At 39.7% G+C, this 21,340-nt stretch overlaps 1 protein-coding gene and 1 pseudogene across 2 annotated transcripts in view; one reads left to right on the top strand and one right to left on the bottom strand.

The window, feature by feature from the left end:
- The window catches only part of B3GALT1 (beta-1,3-galactosyltransferase 1), a 500,198-nt gene that overhangs the window by 362,135 nt on the left and 116,723 nt on the right, over positions 1–21,340 (top strand). The gene's annotated exons all lie outside the window — the stretch shown is intronic.
- On the bottom strand, positions 6,824–7,421 carry LOC139015770 (large ribosomal subunit protein eL15-like; annotated as a pseudogene).

Here is a 21,340-nt window from a genome sequence, read left to right as displayed (position 1 = left end):
TTTTTGACTCAATTCAATCATTCCTGGTTACAGAACAGTTTCTTCCATTATTGGTTTATTCTAGAGGCCAAAATGTAGGTGAATAGTTAGGATGAAACCCACTAGTATTACCTGTCAACACTTACTCCAAAGCTCAAGGCCAGCCCAAGGTGGAGGGACACAGAGCCCTAAAAGGGGAACCTTACATGCTCAATGTGTTAACCCACATCAAACCAAGTTAATAATCTAAATACACCAATGTCAGCACCCATATCTCCCAGACAGCTTAACATCTCATACAAATTCAGAAACCAAGAGTTTTTGCGCATTTTTACTCTGTTATTAGAGTACTGATTAACTATTCAGGAAAACTTGAATGCTGATGCTTCTATAATAATGCTGATCAAACATGTTGATCTGTTTACACTCTTAAAAATGATTGAAGACCTCCAACAGGATTTTTATTATCTGAGTCATATTTATCAATATTTACCATGTTAGAAATTAAAAGAGAGACTTACATTTTTATTTTAAGAAGCAATGTAGTCATTTATATGAAAAATAAATGACCTTTTTCAAAAGAAATTTCTTTCTTTTCCAGAAGAAATTAGTAAGAAGATGGCACTTTTTTTATAGTTTTGTATATCTAGTTATTATCTGGCCCAATAGAAACAAGTGGATTTTCATATTTGCTTTCACAGTCTATCTGTTGTGATCCATTATTTTGGTTGAAATATAAGAAGAAAACCGGGCCTCTTGGAGATACATAGTTGGAAAGGGAGGATATTATAAACCACCCAAAATGGTATCAGAGACACACAGGTGTCTGGGGCTCACACTTTGAGAATTGCTACTCCAGAAAATACAGGTCTTATGCCTAGTGCTTGGAGAACATGACAACTAAGGAGTCCGAATTTGATTATTCAGAAATGACAATAAGATTTGTTTTCCTAAAATAAAAAAACATCAGCCAAACACTGCTATGTTTAAGGAGTTCCTATAATTCAAATCTTGTGTGTCCCGGGATTCATTTTAGCCCACTGCTCTCTCCTGTACTCTAATGCACTGCCCTCCAGACATTTTGGACTTTATAAAACTCTACATTCTGTCACCTAGAAGTTTTGGAACTTGAAGGACAGCTGCCCATTAAAGCCATAATACAATGCCTGCATTTCTACCATTTCCTGGCATAGAAGATCTGAGGGGCTACTCCACCCTTCCCAGTTCTAAGACAACATAGTACTTTGCAGCTAAGCACATTATGGTTCTTTTATCCACTTGCTAATGATATCTTGATTTTCTTGTGGTCCTGGAAAGGCTTGGTTGAGTACTAATTCTATATACTTTTACAGTTCTTTTTTTCCTCAGGGATATATTTTGTATCTCTGGAGTCTCTGAACTAATAATTTGAAACCAAATAATCCATCTTCTGTAATAACTTCATCTTCTATAATGGAACTTCTTATTTTCCCCCAAGATATTATAGTTCAATCCTTTTATGTTTCAGATAAGAAAACAGACACCATGAAGGACCAAATGAATTTCCCCAGGGAATACAGAAAGTAGAGCAGAATTTATATCCACCCCTCTATGGGGACCCTTGACAGCAGTTTGGCTAAACTAATGGACTGGGATAAATGGTCCTAGAATTATACACCTGAGATTTCCTCTCCCATACTCATGACCTCACATAATTGAAACATTCTACAGTTGACCCACTACTAACCCTAAACTTCAACATCATGTTAGTGTTAAGGAGGTGGGGACCTTCCTGATAGGATCATGAATTAGCTCAGGATCTTCAAGAATAAGGAGCAGCTCTAATCATATCAATTAAGGTCACAGTAGATGTCCTCTGCAAGAGGGAACCAGTTCTGAACAGTGCTGTGGAGATATTTTATTATTGCTAACCTACATTTGGAAGTATTAAAAGGATAAAATTTTCTTCTGGTGTTTGGGATCAAATATACCTTACTAGATCTTCCTCTTTTAAGACAGAGATGTTGGCATCTCTATAAAATTGGTTTGAATAATCCTGAATTGCCCCCTTTTCAGGGAGGAAGAAATGGCTTCTCTTGGAGCTATCCATGGTGCTCAGCTCAGGGCATCATTTTTTCAGCCTGCTTTGTCTGCTTAGGTTTGCCCTCCTTCCAAGTATTTCTAGAGCTTCTATGAAAGACTTTGTGAGTCTTCTGTGATTATTTCTTGACACAGTGCCTAGGTTTTTCATATCCAGAAACCTTACCCTGCAAGTTTATATTGACATTACTGCTCCCTACCTATTTCTCTCCCTCTTTGTGTAGCCTTGTCTTTATCAGGAATCTCCCACCTCCTCTTCTGTCTTGGACTCCACTGGTCCAATCACATTGCCCTGCCTTAACCAGAGCAACAGCCAAGGCTCACCAAGAGTAAGCAGTAAGCATGATGTAAGGATGACGGGAACATCTTCCGTGTCCCAAAGAGCTTCTCCCTTATAGACTTTCAATGTAACAAAACTCACATTTGGTGATGTAGCATCAAAGAAAAATAGTGACTGAATTTATATAGGGCACTGGATTAAAAACTTTAGATCTTTGTCTAAGTAGCATTCACAAAATCAAATCCCCATGGTATAGATATCATTATCCCAATTTATGGTCAAGACTCAAAGAAAGGAATAACATATCCAATTTAGCACAATTAGGAAGTAGTAGCAGCCGTGTTTCATCCTTAGTTCTATCTGACTCTACACCCAGTGCATTATGCCTTGCAGAATGGTGTCTAGAGGAACCTCGGGCATCCTTCAATTCATCGCTGCTAACATGTAAGCAGCATTTGGCATGTGGACTTTAATATCACTTTGATTTGGGCACTTTATCATTTCTATGTCATGTGTTCATTCACCCTTGACTGAAGGCAGGGAAGATATCTGTTTTTTACAAACCAAATGATTGAGTGCAGGTATAAAGCTATGTCACCATAAACATCTATCCCCTTTCTCTGTACAAGGTAACAGTCAATTAAATCAGAATGATTTGCTTCAGGCCAGAAGAAGCTCATTGACCAGCACAAGACATCTGTACTTTTTCTCAGCTTAGAGATGCTATTAATACCACAAAGCCCCACAGCCAGAGTGAAGGAAAGTTTTGCAAGTGATGGATTTAAACTTTGTCCTTTGGGAGTTAGATGTGATTGTCTCCATCAGCTTTTGTTCACACTTTTGGAGCTCATTTTCTAGTTTCACTTAATCTTCAGCCTCTTCTAATTTCAAAGCCCCAGGGCTCCAAGAACTAACTCTGGGCTAAGCACTTTCTTGACCTGTCAGCTGTTATTTTAACCAATGATATGCCACTATTGGTGAAGAGTTTTTCTCATTCTTTTCTTTTAATATTCAATACATGACTTTTGATGGATTTATAGAATCTTTTATCTCATTTTATGACTTTTATTTTTTATACTGTTTTCTTATTTTATAGTATTATATAGCCACAGTAAAAAAAAAAAAAAAAGTAAAAAAGGGCATCCATCCTCCCTTATCCTAAGTTGAGGACTCTATTTTAACTGCTAAATACAGCAGTCATAGGTTGTCCTCACAACCCCACAATACCCAAAGGTTCTCTTCACTCTTAAAGTCTTTGAGTGTATCCTAGTGTAGCTGGATGGTGGTGGGGCAGGAACTTTTGGTATCTGCCAGGCATGGCTCCCACATCTTTGGTAAAGTACTCACCCAAAGACTTTATAACCTGCCATTTAGACCAGACTCCCTCCCCTTACCCTTCTTCTTCAGTCTCCTCCTTTATTCAAACTTTCATCCTTTTAATTCCTTCCTATCGAAGTCCTATATTCTTATCATTGATTCTTGGGTTATCTGGAAATATTTTTAAATCTACTAAAGCCAGAGTTCATCAGGAAAAAAAAATGATTCCCCTTTTCAGGGACAATGAAGTCTTCAGAATATAACCTTTATTCCCTTAAAATAAGGAAATTACTTCTGTTCTTTGCTAGAGATAATTGTATTCCTCACCCTGACTGAGTCAAATTCAAAGGCAAGAGTTATTTTCATATCATGGGCTAAATATTTATATGCCATATATACATATGAAAGGGTATGACTAAATATTACCTAATGTGATAGTGTTAGAAGTTTGGGCCATTGGGAGGTAATGTTTAGATGAAGGCCCTCATAATGGGATTAGTGACTTTATAAGAAGAAGAGAGATCTGAGCTGTCTTTATCTTCACCTAATGAAGACACAGTAGGGAGAAAACAAGCCAGGAAGAGAGCTCTCACCAGAACCCAACCACACTGGCACCCTGATCTCTGACTTCTGTCCTCCAGAACTGTAAGAAAAAAATTTCCGTTTAAGCCATCCAGTCTATAGCATTTTGGTATAGCAGCACAAGCAGACTGAGATATATTGTCTTCTAGATGTATTCATTCATTCATTCATCCGTTCGTTCATTACCTGCTATTTTTAAATTAAAATATCATTATAGTACAGTGTGTTTTTAACCTTTTTTACTTAGTAATTCATGATAATGCCACACTGTACTATTATATGCCCCTGTCTTTTGCATTCGTTTCCTGAGGCTGGTAAAACAAATTACCACAAACGTGATAGTTTGAAACAACAGAAATTTTTTACCTAACAGGTCTGCAGGCCACAAGTCTGAAATTAAGGTTTTGGCAAGACCACACTTTCTCCTGAGTTTCTAGGCAGAATCTGTTTCTTGCCTCTGGTAGCTTGTGCTGGCTGGAGGTGGCCTCATAACTTTAATCTCTGCGTTCATCTTCATAATGCCTTCTCCACTGTATATGTGTGTGTGTGGCTCAAAATTCCCTCTGCCTCTCTCTTATACTAGTAAGTACACTTGTGAATGGATATAGGGCTCACTCAGATAACCCAGGCTCAATGCCTATCACAAGATCCTTAACTTAATCACATTGTTTGCCATATAAGGTAATAGTCACTCTTTTGCCATATAAGGGAATATTAACAGGTTCTAAGGACTAGAAAGAAAATATAGCTTTGGTGAGATGGCATTTTTGTTTAAGTCTACCAAAATCTACCCTCTGTCTTCAAGGATTCACAGCCATCCCACATGTAAAAATACATCCCAACCCAGTATCTACTCAAATCTCAACCCATTCCAGAATCAACTCAAGCTCCAAATCTCCTCTGAATATTTTTGGCTCAAAAGTCCCATCATAGCCCAGCTGGCATGGTTCAGTGGTTGAGCACCGACCTATGAACCAGGAGGTCACAGTTCAATTCCCGGTCAGGGCATATGCCCGGGTTGAGGATGGATCCCTAGTATGGGGCATGTAGGAAGCAACTGATCAATGCTTGTCTCTCATCATTGATGTTTCTATCTCTCTCTCCTTCTCCCTTCCTCTGTGAAATCAATAAAAATGTATATTACAAAAAGAGTCCCATCATATAAATCAGTATGTGTGAGGACTGGGCAAAATTGCTCTCCATCTGTGGACTTGAGAAACCAGAAAACAAGTTATCAGCTTCCACAATACAATGGTAGGCATCAGATAGCAGTTACAGATATTCCCATCTCAAAGGGAGGAAAAATGAAAAAAATTGTGATCTAAGTCATTTGTAGTCATATGTTTTTGCTTGTCTTACTGGCCACCAACAGTTCTATGTTGCTTCCTAGTGACAACACAGGATCTTTATCCAGACATCTTCCCACTTTCAGGGTTGATATTAAAATTTGGAAGCAAATCAAGGGGTCTTAAACTCCTCATAGGCTTTTTTTCTTTTTCGCTAGACTCAATTTTGTTTTCTGCTTGATGTCATTATAAATAGATGAAAGCTAAGTAGCTTCTTTTGAAAGTTTGCCAAAAAGATTTAGCATGTTGGTGCCACAGTGAGGGTCATTTGTGATGTGTGAGTCAGCCACAGCAGCTTCTCCTGGCTTTGAAAATCCTGGAGATTTGACTATTTCTAGTGTCTTCATTTTTTTTAATCTTTATTGTTGAAAGTGTTACATATGTCCTCCTTTCCCCCCCCCCATTGACCTCTTCTAGCCTGCCCCTGTCCCCTGCCCTAGGCCTTTCTGTATTATCTGGCACAGGACAGACACAATCTTCTTCATGCACAGTGTTTTTCATGTCAGAGCTTTATCAAAGTTCATTTTAAGACAATTGAAATGGCAACTAAAATGACAATTAGAAGTATACCAGTAAAGTTAAAGTTCAACATATCACTACAAATAACTAAATGGAGTAACACAGATAAACAGAAACCTTTTTCTTTATATCCAGCTACATTTGCACATGCAGGCAACATCTTGCATCATAATTGCTCACCTGCTTAGTAACTGTTGAATTGTTTTGAGATTGGTTGTTAGATACTTCAAAATTCCTGAAAAGCAAATCTTAGAATAAGATGATGCCATATTTCTTCGTAATTAAATATCCTTTTGGGTATTGTTTTTAATGTCCACATATTACTTTATTGTATGGTTGAATACAACAGTCTTCTTATTGAGCAGGTAGTTTGTTTTCAATTTTTCTCTATTTGAGGTTTTTAATAAATATCCAGATGATGAAACAGAGTTCAGATATTTAAAATTTATTCTAGAAAGTATCTTAGTGGGGAATTAAAAAAAAATAACCTGTATTAATATACAAATTAAAATGCTGGGAGGTTCTTTTTTTTTAATCCCAGTTTCTTAAATTTTCACTCTTATTTTAACATGCCTGTGTATTCTTTGTTTGAATAAATGGACTTGCTAGCCCCTTAAGTCATTATCAATCATTAGCACCTTAGCTCTGTGATTATTAGATTAGGGTTTTTGGACTGCCCTAAATTGTTTATTGGGTGAGAATTTTACAAACATTACTTACATTAGTGGTAACAGTGGAGCTGGAGAGTATTGTGTCTTCTCCAGGCTGCACAGCGAGAACCACCAATAGTGTGGTGGAACATGTGGCCCTCTCCACGGCCACAGTGCTTGCGGCCTGCAGACGACAGCCCTTGCTTGTGGCCTGGTTTGGTGATCCACTGGTGTCAGAATTCCTTCTGATAGCCTATGGAATGGATCAATGAGGATAACCTCAGAGAATTTGGTGTGGAATCTTCATCAAGCCAATAAGAATCCAGGACCCACAGAGTCCTACAGTGGCATCCAGCTCACACCTCAGCAACAAATTGAAGGCTTGGAGTGAATTCTAGCTGGTTCACACCATGATGGACAGGCTTGCCATAGGTCACACCTATGGAACAGGGTTTTTGCAGCCACCACAATGCACATGAATCCGATCTATGACATAACCTCCCTTGGCCCTGTATCCCAGCTTGTGTGCGTTATGGAGCCGGAGGGGAAAGGGGCTCTGTGGAGCACAGATTGCTGGCAGTAGTGCCAGCAGTGCACCCTGGGAAGGAAGCAGTTTACATCAGGATGGTCCTTCCTCCATAGCTCCTGGATGTACGTGTAGGTGTCCATGGCTTGCCTGATAACTGTGGCCAGACAGAAAGGAAGAGCCTGTTAGATCAGTTACTTGTTTTTTAATATATACATATAATTGATTTCAGAGAGGAAGGGAGAGGTAAATAGTAATACCAATGATGAGAGAAAATCATTGGCTGTCTCCTACATGCCCCCTACTGGGAATCAAGTCTGCAACCCAGCCATGTTCCCTGACCAGGAATCAAAATGTGACCTCCTGGTTCATAGGTCGACGCTCATCCACTGAACCACACTGGCTGGGCCTGTTAGATTAGTTTTAATGCTCTAGAAAGACCAGAGGAAGGGGGCTTCAGAGGTGGGAGTCTATGGGAGAGAAGAGATTAAAGGGAAAGGCCTGGACCATGAAGGAGTGTCAGTGGAAGTCAGTCTTGCCCACTCAGAAGGCCACCTGGGAATTAGTAGAAGATGAACTTGTTGAATGGGCAAGTGGTGGGTGCTAACAAGAATGATGGAGGAGGGTAGAAAGCAAACTTTACCTACTTCTCAATATACCCTAGGGTATTGCTTGCATATTCTTAACACCACTACCCCTTCTCTACTGTAAACTGCAGGTGCAAATAGTGAACACAAGGGTGATGCCAGGGAATTGGGGGAGAGCTGTGTAAAAATGGAAGCCCTGTGTAAAAATGGAGCACCTGCTCAGTGATGGTATTTATAGGTGTGGGAGGAAGACGAAAGCCTGGGATTGTGTACTGAGACACACCTCGCCAGGGACAGCCGAGGAACCTTCTGCTGAGTAAAAATTGTCTGCTCCATGTATTTCTCCCTCTCCCTATTTTTTAAGGCTTTTCTTTACACTTTTAATAAATGAAATCTGGGTTTATGCTTCAACATGTTGCCTTACCATATGTTTGGCTTTATTTTTATCAATCACCATGTCCCTCCATCTTGAGTGATGTATTTTCAGTGGTCTCCTCTTTCCTACCCTCTTTCTATACACTTAGCCTCACATCAGATACAAACAGATCCAAAAGAATCATGCACAGAGGTGAAGAGGGAAAAATCCCTTCAGGAAAAGCATGAAAAGAGCTAAGGGCATACCACTGACCTGCAGAGCAGCAGGTGGTGGCCAAACCCTCCCTCCCTCTTCCTCCTCCAATTAGACCCTTTCTCCTTCATAGACAGAATCTCAGGGTCCATGCCTGCCTGCATGCGTGTATGTATGCCTGCTGCCTGGTGAATGAGGCATCCACACACTAGCCTTATAGCTGACCTGTAGTGCCCAGTAGGGTACTGGGCCAGCATTGTCCCAGGAAAAAAAGGAGTCCATTGTTCTTGATAAAAGTGTAGAATAGGACTGCCCTTTTAAATGCTGCTTGACATTGTAAAAGCTCAAATCTATTTTCTGACTTACTATAACCACTGCTCATCCACAATGTTGCTCTCTAGGAGTCTCTAAATCTATTTCAGAGTCCTTTCTCCATGTAAACCAAGTTACGTTTTTGTCTAGGTTGAATCACATTTCAACATTTTTTGTTTGTTTTAAACTAGATTTAGTACAGCATGTCTCAGTTCCTAACGGTTCTCAAGTCCCAAATTAGAAAGCTCTTTAAACTTTACTAGCAAGGCATTGTTTTCTTGCTTCTTCCAAACCTCTCACTGTGTTAACATAGAAACTAATATTTGTACAGTGCTTTACAGTTTACAAAATACTTCCAAACCCATCATCTCCTGAGATATGGGGTAATATTCAGAACTCTTCTCTCCAAAGCAGAGACCGGGGTTTGAAGACTTCACTGGTTTATCACAGCCTACACAGCTGTTAACAGAGCTGAGATTGAAGCTCGTCTGTCCTTCGCACCATACCTCTCTGCCTCTCTACCACCACCCATGTGTCTCCATACAAGCAATAATGAGTTTCTAAAAACATGTTCCAACTCTGAAGTTTTGTCAGAAATGTGTTATTTTGTTCCCGTTAGCCTAAAAGCAACACACACAAAAGCAGTAGCTGGTGCTTCTACAGATACTAATAGCTAACATTTATTACGTACTTACAGTGCACCGTACTCTATACTCAGTGCTTTCTCAATACCATCTCAATGAGTCCTCATAACAATCTATGAAAGAAGGTGCTAGGGTCCTAGCCAACTCGGGCTGCTACAGCAGCATACTATAGCCTGGATGGCTGGAAACAGTTTCTTTATCACGGTTCTAGAGCTGGAAGTCCGAGATCAGGGTGCCAGTACGATTGGGTGTTTAGTAAGAACTCTCTTCTTAGCTCAGGTAGCTGCCTCCTCACCGTATTCTTACAGGAAGAGAGAAGGTCCAGTCCTCTTCTTATAAGGGCACACGACTCCTATCATTGAGGCCCCACCCTAATGACCTCATCTAAATCTAATTACCTCCCAAAGGCTCCATCTCCACATACCATCATATTGGGGATTAGGGCTTCAACATATGCATTTAAGAAGCACCTAAACAGGAGAAACCAAGATGGCGGCATAGGTAACCACCGGAAATTGCTGCCTTGCACAGCCACTTCAAAAATACAACTAAAAGACAAAACGGACATCATCTATAAACAAGTGAATCTAAAAATCACGTGGATAAAAAATCTGATGAACAGAATAAACTGGTGAATATCATAGAATCAGGGGCATAGAAAGGGAGTGGACTGACAATTCTCGGGGGGGGGAAGGGTGTGGGGGTGTGGGAAGAGACTGGACAAAAATTGTACACCTATGGATGAGGACAGTGGGGGGGGGGAAGGGGAAGGGCAGAGGGTAGGGTGGGAACTGGGTGGAGGGGAGCTATGGGGGGCGAAAGGAGGAATAACTGTAATAATCTGAACAATAAAGATTTTAAAAAATTGAAAATAAAAAAGAAGCACCTAAACAGTTGATAGCAATTAGTATCATCCTCATTTTGAAGAGGAAAACAGAGTTGTAAGAGACTATGTAAGTCACTCAAGCTAGTAAGTGGTGGGGTGGGGCCTTGAACCCTAGAAAAAATGGCTCCAGTGAGCACAGCCTTAACCACTGAGCCCTAGGGATTAAGATGTCTGGTTCTGTAAGCAATTAGGTTAGAATTTCAGCTGCACTGGTGACTAGCTGCATTAAATTGGGCAAATATTTAATCTTTCTGAAGCTCAGTTTTTCCATCTGTAAAATGATTAAATAAGTTAGCAAAAATTGGCAGCTAATCAGTAGTGAATAAATGTTGCTGTTTCACTTTTCTGCTTATAGACTGCCTCATGGGCTAATGCCTCAGAATCAGAATAATAGGGCTGATGGCTCTCTACTTGTAAGTGCATTTGTTTCTAGACCTCTTTGCCCTGGCCACCAATTGTCTTTTCCTAAGATTCTGTTTTCCCCATTCCTCAGTCCAGTGGGGGCTAAAAAAATATTAATACTTTTCCTCCCACTAAGTTCTCCTGGCTGGGCTAACTATCCAATTACCCGAGACAGGTTAACAGGAGAAATCCAAGTGTAAAGCATGGGGAATGTACATAGGCATGAAAATTTCAAAGACAATGAGGCAACATTGGGTATAAAAGACGTTTTGGACAATGGAGAAAGGAGGGGGGAATCAGATTTCAGAAGTGAGAATGAGTAATTTGCAAGTAGTTGAGGAAGAAGGGAACATACAAGCAGGAAAATCCTTGTTAGCAACTCAGAAACAATGGACCAGGGGGTATCTAGCCTGAAGCCCCCTGACTTAATTCAAAATTTGGCTAAGGCAGCATCCTAAGATCTCCTTCCTGAAGCAGATGTCTCTGTCTGAATCTCTTGGGCAGGAAAGGTTTGTTCTGAGTCTTTTGTTTCTTCATAGCTTAAAATCAACATCCCAAGGACTTCAGGGTGGGAAAATTTTGGTCCCTTCAGTCTTTAGAATTTACTTGAGAAACTCGTGCTTTACTTTTGACCTTGGATGATTTGCTAAAGCTCTTTTGTTAAGCCTTGCTGTACTGACTTGAAGGGCAGTGTTGTATACACAGCATTGCAACGGTTATAATGCTTCCTATATGAACATGGCCAAGAACAAAACACTCTCTAAGTTCAGTGTCAAACTGGATGCCATTGTGACAAAACAAATGCAAAATGCCTCTAATTGGAACAGACGTTTTATGATGGAATATTTTTGTAAACTCAGTCCACACAGTCGCCGTAGCCAAAAGTAGAATACATTAAGAGGCAATAAAATTGTAAATTGGACATGTGAATAAGCTTTATTGATATTGCGAAATATTGTGGTAGAACTTGCTGTCAAATCTCCTCATTTGGGGGCACCACATTAAAAAGAAAAACAGTAAGAGTTGTGAGTAGAACTGACGTAATTAGAAGTTGAATCTATTTGGATTCACAGCACTCACTGCAGACAATTACAGTTTTAAACTTCCAGCAGATGGCCAGAATTAAATCCTGGTGAGCCTTTCCACAGCAGTGAAGCCGCCACACAGTAAGATCTACCATTGTCCAGGATTTAACTCCCCTGGAAATAAGCTAGTGGGATGGAAACTGCTGAATCACATAGTGTGACTGTAACTTCAGCAGAACAGCTGCTTCCACTGTAAGTCCCTACTGTGTCTGCGTAGGACAAAAGCAATGGTCCATTTGGTGGGAAACCCATAAACTGAATAGAGAAGGGAAAAGAGATAGAAAAGAGAGGACAATGAACCCATTGAATTGGTTATTTGCTTTATATAAATAAGTAAATAAAGTGCCCTTAAAGGAAGGCATTGCTCTTACGGTACATGTAGTTTTGGCGCTCTGTTGATGTAACAATAATCTGTCATGGTCTTATAAAGAAGATAATAAAGTAAAAGAAAAAAAAGAGGAAGCAAGGAATATTGTCTGGGAAATTCCTTAAAATTATGCTGTGATAACAGCCACCATTTTTTTTAGTGTTTACCATATTTGAGATGGTAATTCTCATAACACCCTAAGAGTTAGATAGGGTTTTCTTTTTTTAACAGGCTTTATTTTTTTCTAGGAAAGTTTTAGATTTACAGCAAAAGTTAGCAGAGTGTATAGAGATTTCCCACATACCTATTGCCCACACACACACATAGCCTCCACCGTTATTGCCATTCCTGCCAGTGAGTGGTTCATTTGAACCTGCATTGACACATCATTTTCACGCCAAGTCCATAGTTTCCCTTAGGGCTCACACTCGATGTTACACATTCTAAGGATTTGCAGGAATGTATAATAGCATGTACCCATCATTATTAGAAACAATTTTTATTCCCATTTTATTCCTGAAAAGACTAAGGCAAAGGGAAGTCTCATGGTCAGTAAGTGTGGCTGGACTGAACAGGGTCTGCTGGGTCTGACAATGACGAGGTTGATTTGTGATGCCTGTGAGAGCACGTGTAGGAGAGTTGTTGGGTGGAGGTGAGAAGAGAACCTGACTTTCTCTTCAGCGGGATCTCCGGAGGCAGGCACATGAGGAGAGTCTATGGGCACCTACACAGTCACTTAGGTGGACAACCATTGTAGTAGCCTACCTCTTGGTGCCTCATTTGCTTAGGTAGTTCCTAACTTTTGAAAACCATTTTAACTGAATACAGTTTGACTGCCACTATGGTCCTGTAGGGCATGCTGTCTCCATTTTACAGATTAGCGGTAGAGGCACAGAGAGATTCCAAATGACTTGCCAAGAGTGCAGAGCCAATTGCCAATTAAGTCAATATGAGGACTCAAGACCATCATTCTACTATTGAACTTAACATTCTTCAGGGCCATTAATCTCTTGGCTCAGGTTTCCACAAACAAGGCTGATGAGAGAGATTTTATAGTGATTGATAGGATCTGTGAAATCTTGTCATCCCTTTCCCTTCCCCAGTGTGCTAGGCAAAGGCCATTGACATGGTTACGTTATTAGACTAACTTCACTTGAGAGCACCAGGCATTTTGCCATTTCCTGGTTTAACCTACGTAATATTACAAAGCTTGCAAAGCCAGGAAAGTAAGCAGCGGGCAGTGTAAGTTCAAGGTCATAGAGTGAGTCAGAAGAGCCCAGGCTGTTCAAGTCCTTAAGCAATATGTCACCCACCCCTTGTGCACAGGCAGGACATTGGCCTCATTGATTTATTGACAGCTGAGAGTCATATTTATGGGTCTATAAAAATTATTGGTTGCTGCAAAGATTCAGAAACACAAGTCCAGGGAGTGTTCTGCAGCATAAATTCCCCAGTGATATATTCTAGAGCCAATCAGTCAGGAAGTAAACATGTGTTGGTCCAGTCATTATTCATCCAAGCCAGGATATAAAGGGAAAAAAATAGCAGTGGTCTTTGATTTCATTTCCTACCAGTTTACAAGTTTGTTTGCTTGTGGCTGCTGCTGTAACATCAAGTTAAAGCAATTTCCAGGCCATTCTTGCTCTGAGGCAATAGCAACTTTTCGGTTTCTGTCCTGAATGCGTGGTAAACTTTAGAGATTACTCAGACATCAGCAAAAAAGCAAATGCTGTGAGTGAGAGTCCCATGCATCATGTGAGTCCTTGGTCAGGAAATCAGCAGCGTGATCCATTTGTTCTTGAAGGCATTAGAGGTTGTGCCGGCAGCCCTGACAGCCACAGTGGTCACTCTTTTGAAAGTCCTTAAATGTGGATCGTAGAGAACTGAAATAAATTATGAAAAATTATCTTCTAAAATTTCCTTCAAATACTATCCCTGAAACTCTGCTCTATTAAATCAAGCAGATAATGTAAAGAGGAGACAGAAAGATGTACTCAAAGCCAGTTTACTTCTTTTTATCTTGTTCTTTCTGCATGTTTGATTCTTACAATTTTTCTTTCTATATGTGTTTTCTCATCCATTTTTCCTTGCTTGATTTTCAACTATTTTCTAATACCTCATTAATAATTGCCATATTTCTGCCCCTTCTCATTTTTTATATGTTCAGTATTTTATCTCTTCCCTTTCTGCTTATGCTGCCATCACCTTCTCACTCTTTCTTCAAGTAACTGAGTTTGCACATGGTTTTATATATTTTTTTTAACAAATCACTCCAACAATATTCCAACTACCTCTAGAGAAAGGAATACAATCTGAAATATAAATCATCCTGAGCCTAGTGAAAGCATGCTCAAGCAAGGCATTAAACACCCTCTCCCAATTTCCAAAACCACACTGAAAAATTGCTTAGGTCAGCAAGAGAGGATGTGGCAAAGGTGAAAAATGATAGTATGAAGAGCCCCGGGTTATATCAAATTTTGCTTTTTTATTACTTTGGACTTGCCAATAAATTCTGGGAGCCATGCCTTTTTAATATATTTCCTTGGCCTCTGCTTACTCCAGTATTTGGAAGATGAAATTCCAATAGACTATCTAGAGACCTCTTGCCCCAACATACAGCTAAACATCTCAATTGTCCAACCACAGAGCAAGAGCAATGAGATATGAATTTCAATCTGTTTCTCCCTTTGCCTCTTAGCAGGAACTGTTTATATTTGATAATATGTAGCATAATATTTGAGAAACATTTTTACTGACTCAAAGCTAGTTGTGGAAAAAAAATACACACATGTCTCCTGCAGATTGTGTGTGTGTGTGTGTGTGTGTGTGTGTGTGTACATACATATATAAAATCACTAAAGGATGAAAAAAAAAGGGTTGAGGACAGGAGGGAAAGAAATAATGTTGATGATTCACTGAGCTTCTACTCTGTCCAAAGTGCTTTTTTAGATATATTACTTTATTTAATTTTACAATTTTCCTAGGAAGTATTTACAACTATAACTTTTAAAAAGGTAAGAAAATGGAGGCATAGGTTGGTTAAGTAACTTGCCAATGGCCACCTAGTAACTGGTAGATTTATCTATGAATCAAGATTTTGATGATTTTGATGAAGAGGAAGAAGAAGGAGTAGAAGAAGAAACATTCATATACATTTCATTTACAGCAACTTTCTGAAGTAGGTAATATTATTACTTCCATTTTATTGATGCAGAGCCAAAGAATAGCATAAGTAAAATTATTTGTCCAAGCTACAGAGCTAGTGGGTAGAAATGCCAGGATTTGAACCACAGCCAACTGATTTCAAATCCCACACTGACAACTCCAAATCCACTTGCTTTCCACTCTATAACCATGTCTCTTGAGACATTTGAAATGAAAATTTAATACCAAAAATGTATTTAGTGCTATACTTAAGAAAAATAAAAATACTGTTTCATTGAAGATGTGAATAGCATATCAATGTAGCCCAAGTACAGGAAGGGCTATGTCAAAAGGTAATCCATGCCTGGAAAGTGTTCATCAACATCTTGTCATCACTGCAGTACATGTATGTCTCTTTCTTCAAGATGTAGTAAATATTCAAGGTGGTGTAGGTAGGAGACGGAAAAAGCCACCTCACTAACAGGGTCAGCACATCCAGTTAACTCTATTGCTCATGCAGAATTAGCAGATTAATAAATATAAGGAATTGCATAAACCCAACTAAAAACAATTCCAGATGTTAGGCCTCTTAATAAAACCAATTAACTCATTCTAATAAATTCATTTTACAGGATTAAAGCAATTAATGATGCCCACTCCTTTGATAATTCTCACAATCAATGCAGGTTTTAAAATATATAATTCCAATAATTTATCGTTTAACTCTTTAGATCCCCTTGACACTCACAATGTCGATTTTGAATGCGAATGTGGAAAAGTATGGACTTAGAGACACTTACATTCATTATTTACTGTGTGCTAAGTTCTTTACCTGCATTTTGTTTCCTGAGGTTAATATTGCATAATCACTATTAAATGGATGAGGTAACAATGGCTTCATGAAATTAGTTAATTTTCCTGTGTCATATAACTATTACAAAGTTTGGCTTCAAATCAGGCCTTTATGAATAGTGCAGATTTTCTTCCAGGCACTGGGAGGACCTCCTTTCTTGCCTGGCTCTAGGTGTTGCTGATTCAAGGGTGAGGACAAGATAAGGAAAAGAAGCTTCCTTACTCTTGTGGTATGGTTTCAGGAATTACTCTTATGTATTCTCTCGTTCATGGACGAGGACTTCTGTTGCTTCTTGAGTTCTTGGCAGCCAGACAGTATCTGTATGTGGTGGGGCAAAAATAGGTCTATAGTTGTGAGTACTCAAAGCACAGAGTTTATTATTGTATTATGTAGTAATTATTGTATTATTTTCCATGTGAACAACCACAAACCTACTTTCAGCCACCCTAGAAGTTAGAGTGGAGAAGCATAAAGGAAAGTGGATGTTAGATAACATGATTAGGACTAAACCAAGTTTCTCTTGTGAGCCAGTGTGTCTGCTTCCTTGTGAATATCAATATAAATTGGATGTTTGGTTACATGTCACCAAGCACATCCTAACAAATGAAATTCCTTTCTTCAACAAACATCTACTCAGAATCTACTAAACGTTAGGCTTTGTGATCCAAAAATAAGATTTCATTCATGCCCTCAAAGAAGTTTCAATCTGGTAGGAGAAACAGAAGGTGGGGTGATGATGAGGTGAGAGTGGTCCATCACAGATGCAGGAAGTAAAAGGGTACATTGTTTAAAGAGAATTTTAAAAATAATAAAATTGACCGGAAAATAGTCTTTATATTATCTCCATGCACTGCCAAGTCTAAATAATGGAGTGCAATAATAAAACACTCCTCCCTGCCAGAGTAGACCATTCCCACCGCCTTCATGACCCTAAACCTTGTGTGCCATTGTTAAATGACTACTTATGAATCACACTGTTATCTTTGAGCTTGAAGCTCACATTTACAGACATAAGCCTTTGTAAAGAATGCTGTTCTTTGTTCCTATGGAAACCAAAATCTTGATTGCAATAATGGAGTAGATCTAGCTAACTATAACAACATTGGCAACAGGAAGTGTTTAATTTAGTACTGTATGAAGGCAACTTAGGAACTAATTGAGACAATATGAAGGTACATGATGGGATAAGGAAAATTATATGCCACAAAATATTAATGCTATGAAATGGAGAGCTGAAATATTCTTTTAATTTGTCCTTCCTGAGGAATTGATGACATTTTCCATCCAGATGAGGCTAAGAGAACAGACTCTGTAATAACTGAAAGACCAGACATTCCTGCTAAAGTAGGTTAATCCATTGATGTTCTATGCATCTCTTATTCTGGCTGCAAGCTAGTCCTTGCCAGGAGGTTGCTTTACTCTGCCAGGGCTTTGTACTCTCACTTTCTCATTAAAGCTTGCTCCAAGGCTGATTGACGTGTAGTCTTTATGGTAGTAGGAAAGACAGTTGCTTCACCATTACAGCTTGACTATTTCCTACCTGCTGGATGCAGATTACACTGAACGTACAAGTAACATGGAATGGGAGAGCTGATGCTGGTGGAATCAGTCCTCACAAGGGAGATGAAGAGGATTTGTATACGCAACAGGAGAAAGTCAAAACATTGAAAGCTGAGAGAATTGTTTAAGGAAAGATATAAGAACATCTTAATCTTATGTATTAATGTATGTATTGATATATATATATACATGTATACATACATACAGTGGGGCCTTGACTTACGAGTGTCCCAACTAACGAGTTTTTCGAGATACGAGCCGTCTCTCGGCCGATTTTTTGCTTTGAGTTGCGAGCTAAAATTCGGGTTACGAGCCAGCTTCAGATACCCCACCGCTAGTTGGCCCAGCGAACATCACAGTGAACGCCACAACATCAGCCCAGCATCACGTGTCTCACTCGTTCACTTTATGATTTGACATACGAGTAATTTGAGTTACGAGCTCTGTCACGGAACGAATTAAACTCGTAAGTCAAGGCCCCACTGTATATATATTAAAGGAGAGGAAAGCAGCAAGACTAAACTATAAAATCTGGTTACCATTGCAGAAAGGTGCAATGTTAGAGCTAACATAGAAAGAGGTTGCATCTAGAACATCTGTGCTAATTATTTAGAACCTTATTTGGTAAATAATGAGCCATAAAAAAGTGTGACCATCGAAAATTACATCATTCTGATTTTAATTTTATATATTATTTGAATATTTAAAAAGTTGAATATGTAAGTTATGAATAGTAATATGATTAATATCAATGAAAGTATCACCACCTTAAAGAACTACTCCCTCTGTCCCATAATAGTAGCAGTTGATGAATGTAATTTGTCCCATAATAATAGTAGCAAAAGAAAATAAATATAGAACACAACATTTATTATTAAAAAACTATATTAAATTAAACAATAAATTAAAAATAGTACTCCTAATTTTTATTTTGAGTGTTCAGATAGTTTCTGGATTTTTCAGTAATTTCATTACTACATTTTAAACTTGTAGGTAGGATCCCTTGGCTGCGAAGCTTTGCTTTCCCTATATGCGTGAGCTTAAAATTATTAGAGCCATCGTTCTTCATTGCTTCCAGCATAACTTGTTGAAGTGACAGAACCATATTACCCAGTATTTCGGGAGAAATATTATCAAAGGCTAATATGGTGCCTCTTCTGCTAAGAGGAATATGTCTAAGTTTTTCAAGTTTTTCTCCATAATCTTTGCATTTACGTCCACAGTTTTGTTTTTTCAAAGAATCAACATTAGCATAAGATTCTCCTTGACAATTATTTTCGGAAGCACGTTTCTAAATTCTTGATATGGTCATTCTGTTGCACTTAAATTGTTTTGCAGCTAACGTAATTGCACGTTTCTGCAACTTTTCCTTTTTCTTTTGATGCATCAAGAACTGGACAATCGCAACTCAATCTTTGCTTGAAAACTCTCTTTTTTTCATCTTACTTTTACAATGGGTTGATATTCAACTGAAATAAAACAACTGATTTCGATCAGCGAATGAAATTAGAAAAAATAGTTATAATTCGTAATAATTAGATTAACCTAAAAATTGAAAGATGTGTCAAAACAAATGACAGATGTCATGAAACATTGATTTTGATTGAAGGCTTCGCAATTTTGCGCTACAACATAACTTACAGCTGCATTCGCCAATAATTCCCGTTTGAATATTCACTTGCTACTATTATTATGGGACAGAGGGAGTAAAATAATTCTAACACATATGTATTTTATTTCTCCTCTAACCTGCTTTTTACTTCTTGTTCAGTTATCTATTATAATAAGTTTTGTTTTATCATTTCTTTACTATTTAAAAAGGAAAAAAAGTCAGCATGTAAGCATCTCTAAATAATATTGGTTTTCCTTGGCTTTGCACTATAAAAATGATACTACATATGAGTGTCCCAGTGCATCGATTCATGCACATTGAAAGGAAATTAATTAGAAGAAATATTTTAATAACGCTATTCGCCCTTTCTCTATAATAGAAGTGTCAACCAAATTCACGATCTACAATGACAAATTGGCACCAGTGAGAGCTTTATATTCATTGCACATGTGCAAGTCAACTTAGTCTTTTATATATAGAGAATGAACTTGCTTAATTAGACATCCTTTCTGATTTAACTAAATAAACTTTTTCCAGCCCAGTGAAGCACCCCAACTTCTCTTTCAGGTAATTCTCAGCAACACAGCAATAAATATCAACACAAAGCACATTATTATTATAGATCACGCCGGAAAAACAAGGGTAAAATATTTAACTGTAGCAGTATTTGACTATATTCTGCGCAATGAGAAAACCTGAGGTCATTTTCAAGTTCCACCATTTCTTACTTCTTTTCGGTCAGGTCAAGTTTCTAAACTTTCTAAATCTCCTTTTTCCAGCTAAGGAAAAGAAAATAGGACTCTACTGAGTCCCTACTCCAGGACTTCTGTGAGGATCAAATGAGATGAGGCATGTGAAAATGCTTCACAAACATTTGGTTAAAGTGTAAAATGTTTGCACCTGGCTATAAAGCAAGTTGTGTTCCTGGTCTGAAGAAACTCCAAGGAGGCTAGTCGCTAGGGAGAGGAAGCTGGGTGTTGCTATGTGACATCATTACCCGGTACCCACAGCAACCATTTCTGGGCTGGTCTGGGCTGTGGGCCACCATGGGGTCTTGGCAGCATTGGCTGCGATTTGGTGGGGTGTAGCTCCGGGGGGGTGACGGGACCTGTGTCCCACTTGGGGGGAAGCCGAGTGTTGGTTTGTCAGCGCCAGGTCCGTGGTGCTGTTTATTTTTAAATGGCCAGTGCGTGTCATGGCAGCTCCTACATTGAGCATCTGCCCCCTGGTGGTCAGTGTGCATCATAGCTATCAGTTGGACAGAAACTTAGCCATATATATATATACACACTAGGGGCCCAGTGCACGAATTCGTGCACCTTGAAAGAAACTGTGGGCTGTGAGGCTGCAGTAGGCACAGGGCAGGTCTCTTGGCCCATCCTCCATGTCCCTGCCTGGTACCTCCTGCTGCGGCCCCTGTCCCCTGACTGCCAGCATCCCCACTCCCATTGCCTCCCGCCACCACAGCTCCCATGCGCTGATGGCACAGAGCAATTGGGGCCCGCACTAGCAGTGGGTACAAGTGGTGACTGCTGCCCCAAACACCCCTCAGGAGCGGTGGGAGGAGGAGACGCCCTCAGGGGTGATCGGGGCTGGTAGCCACCACTTGCACCCACTAATGGCTCCGAGCAATCGGCACCGGCACCAGGAGCCAGCAGCAGGTGCGAGTGGCAGCTTCAGTGCCAGCAGCGGGTACAAGCAGGGCTGTTGCCAGCAGCAGATGCAAGAGGCTGCTGCCAGCCCCAATTACTGCTCAGGAGCAGGGGAAGGTGGAGAAGCCTTCAGGGGAGATCGGGGCCGGCAGCCACTGCTTGCACCTGCTGATGGCACCAAGTGATCAGGGCCAGCGCCACGCACTGGCAATGGGTGCGAGTGGTGGCTCCAGCACCAGCAGTGAGTGCAAGCGGGGCTGGCACCGGCAACAGGTGCGAGTGCTGGGCGGGACCATGGTGCGCGGGAGCAAAGAGTTTTCAATAACCACAAGAGGCTTGCCCTGATGACAGCGACTGGCATCCCATCTTGGTCTGGAGCCCCCACTCACC

Source organism: Myotis yumanensis, unplaced genomic scaffold (assembly GCF_028538775.1).
Source record: "Myotis yumanensis isolate MYYU_CA2020_CCGP unplaced genomic scaffold, mMyoYum1.0.hap1 SCAF_8, whole genome shotgun sequence".
NCBI classification, from domain to species: domain Eukaryota; kingdom Metazoa; phylum Chordata; class Mammalia; order Chiroptera; family Vespertilionidae; genus Myotis; species Myotis yumanensis.
This window is presented reverse-complemented; position numbering and strand designations above follow the sequence as displayed.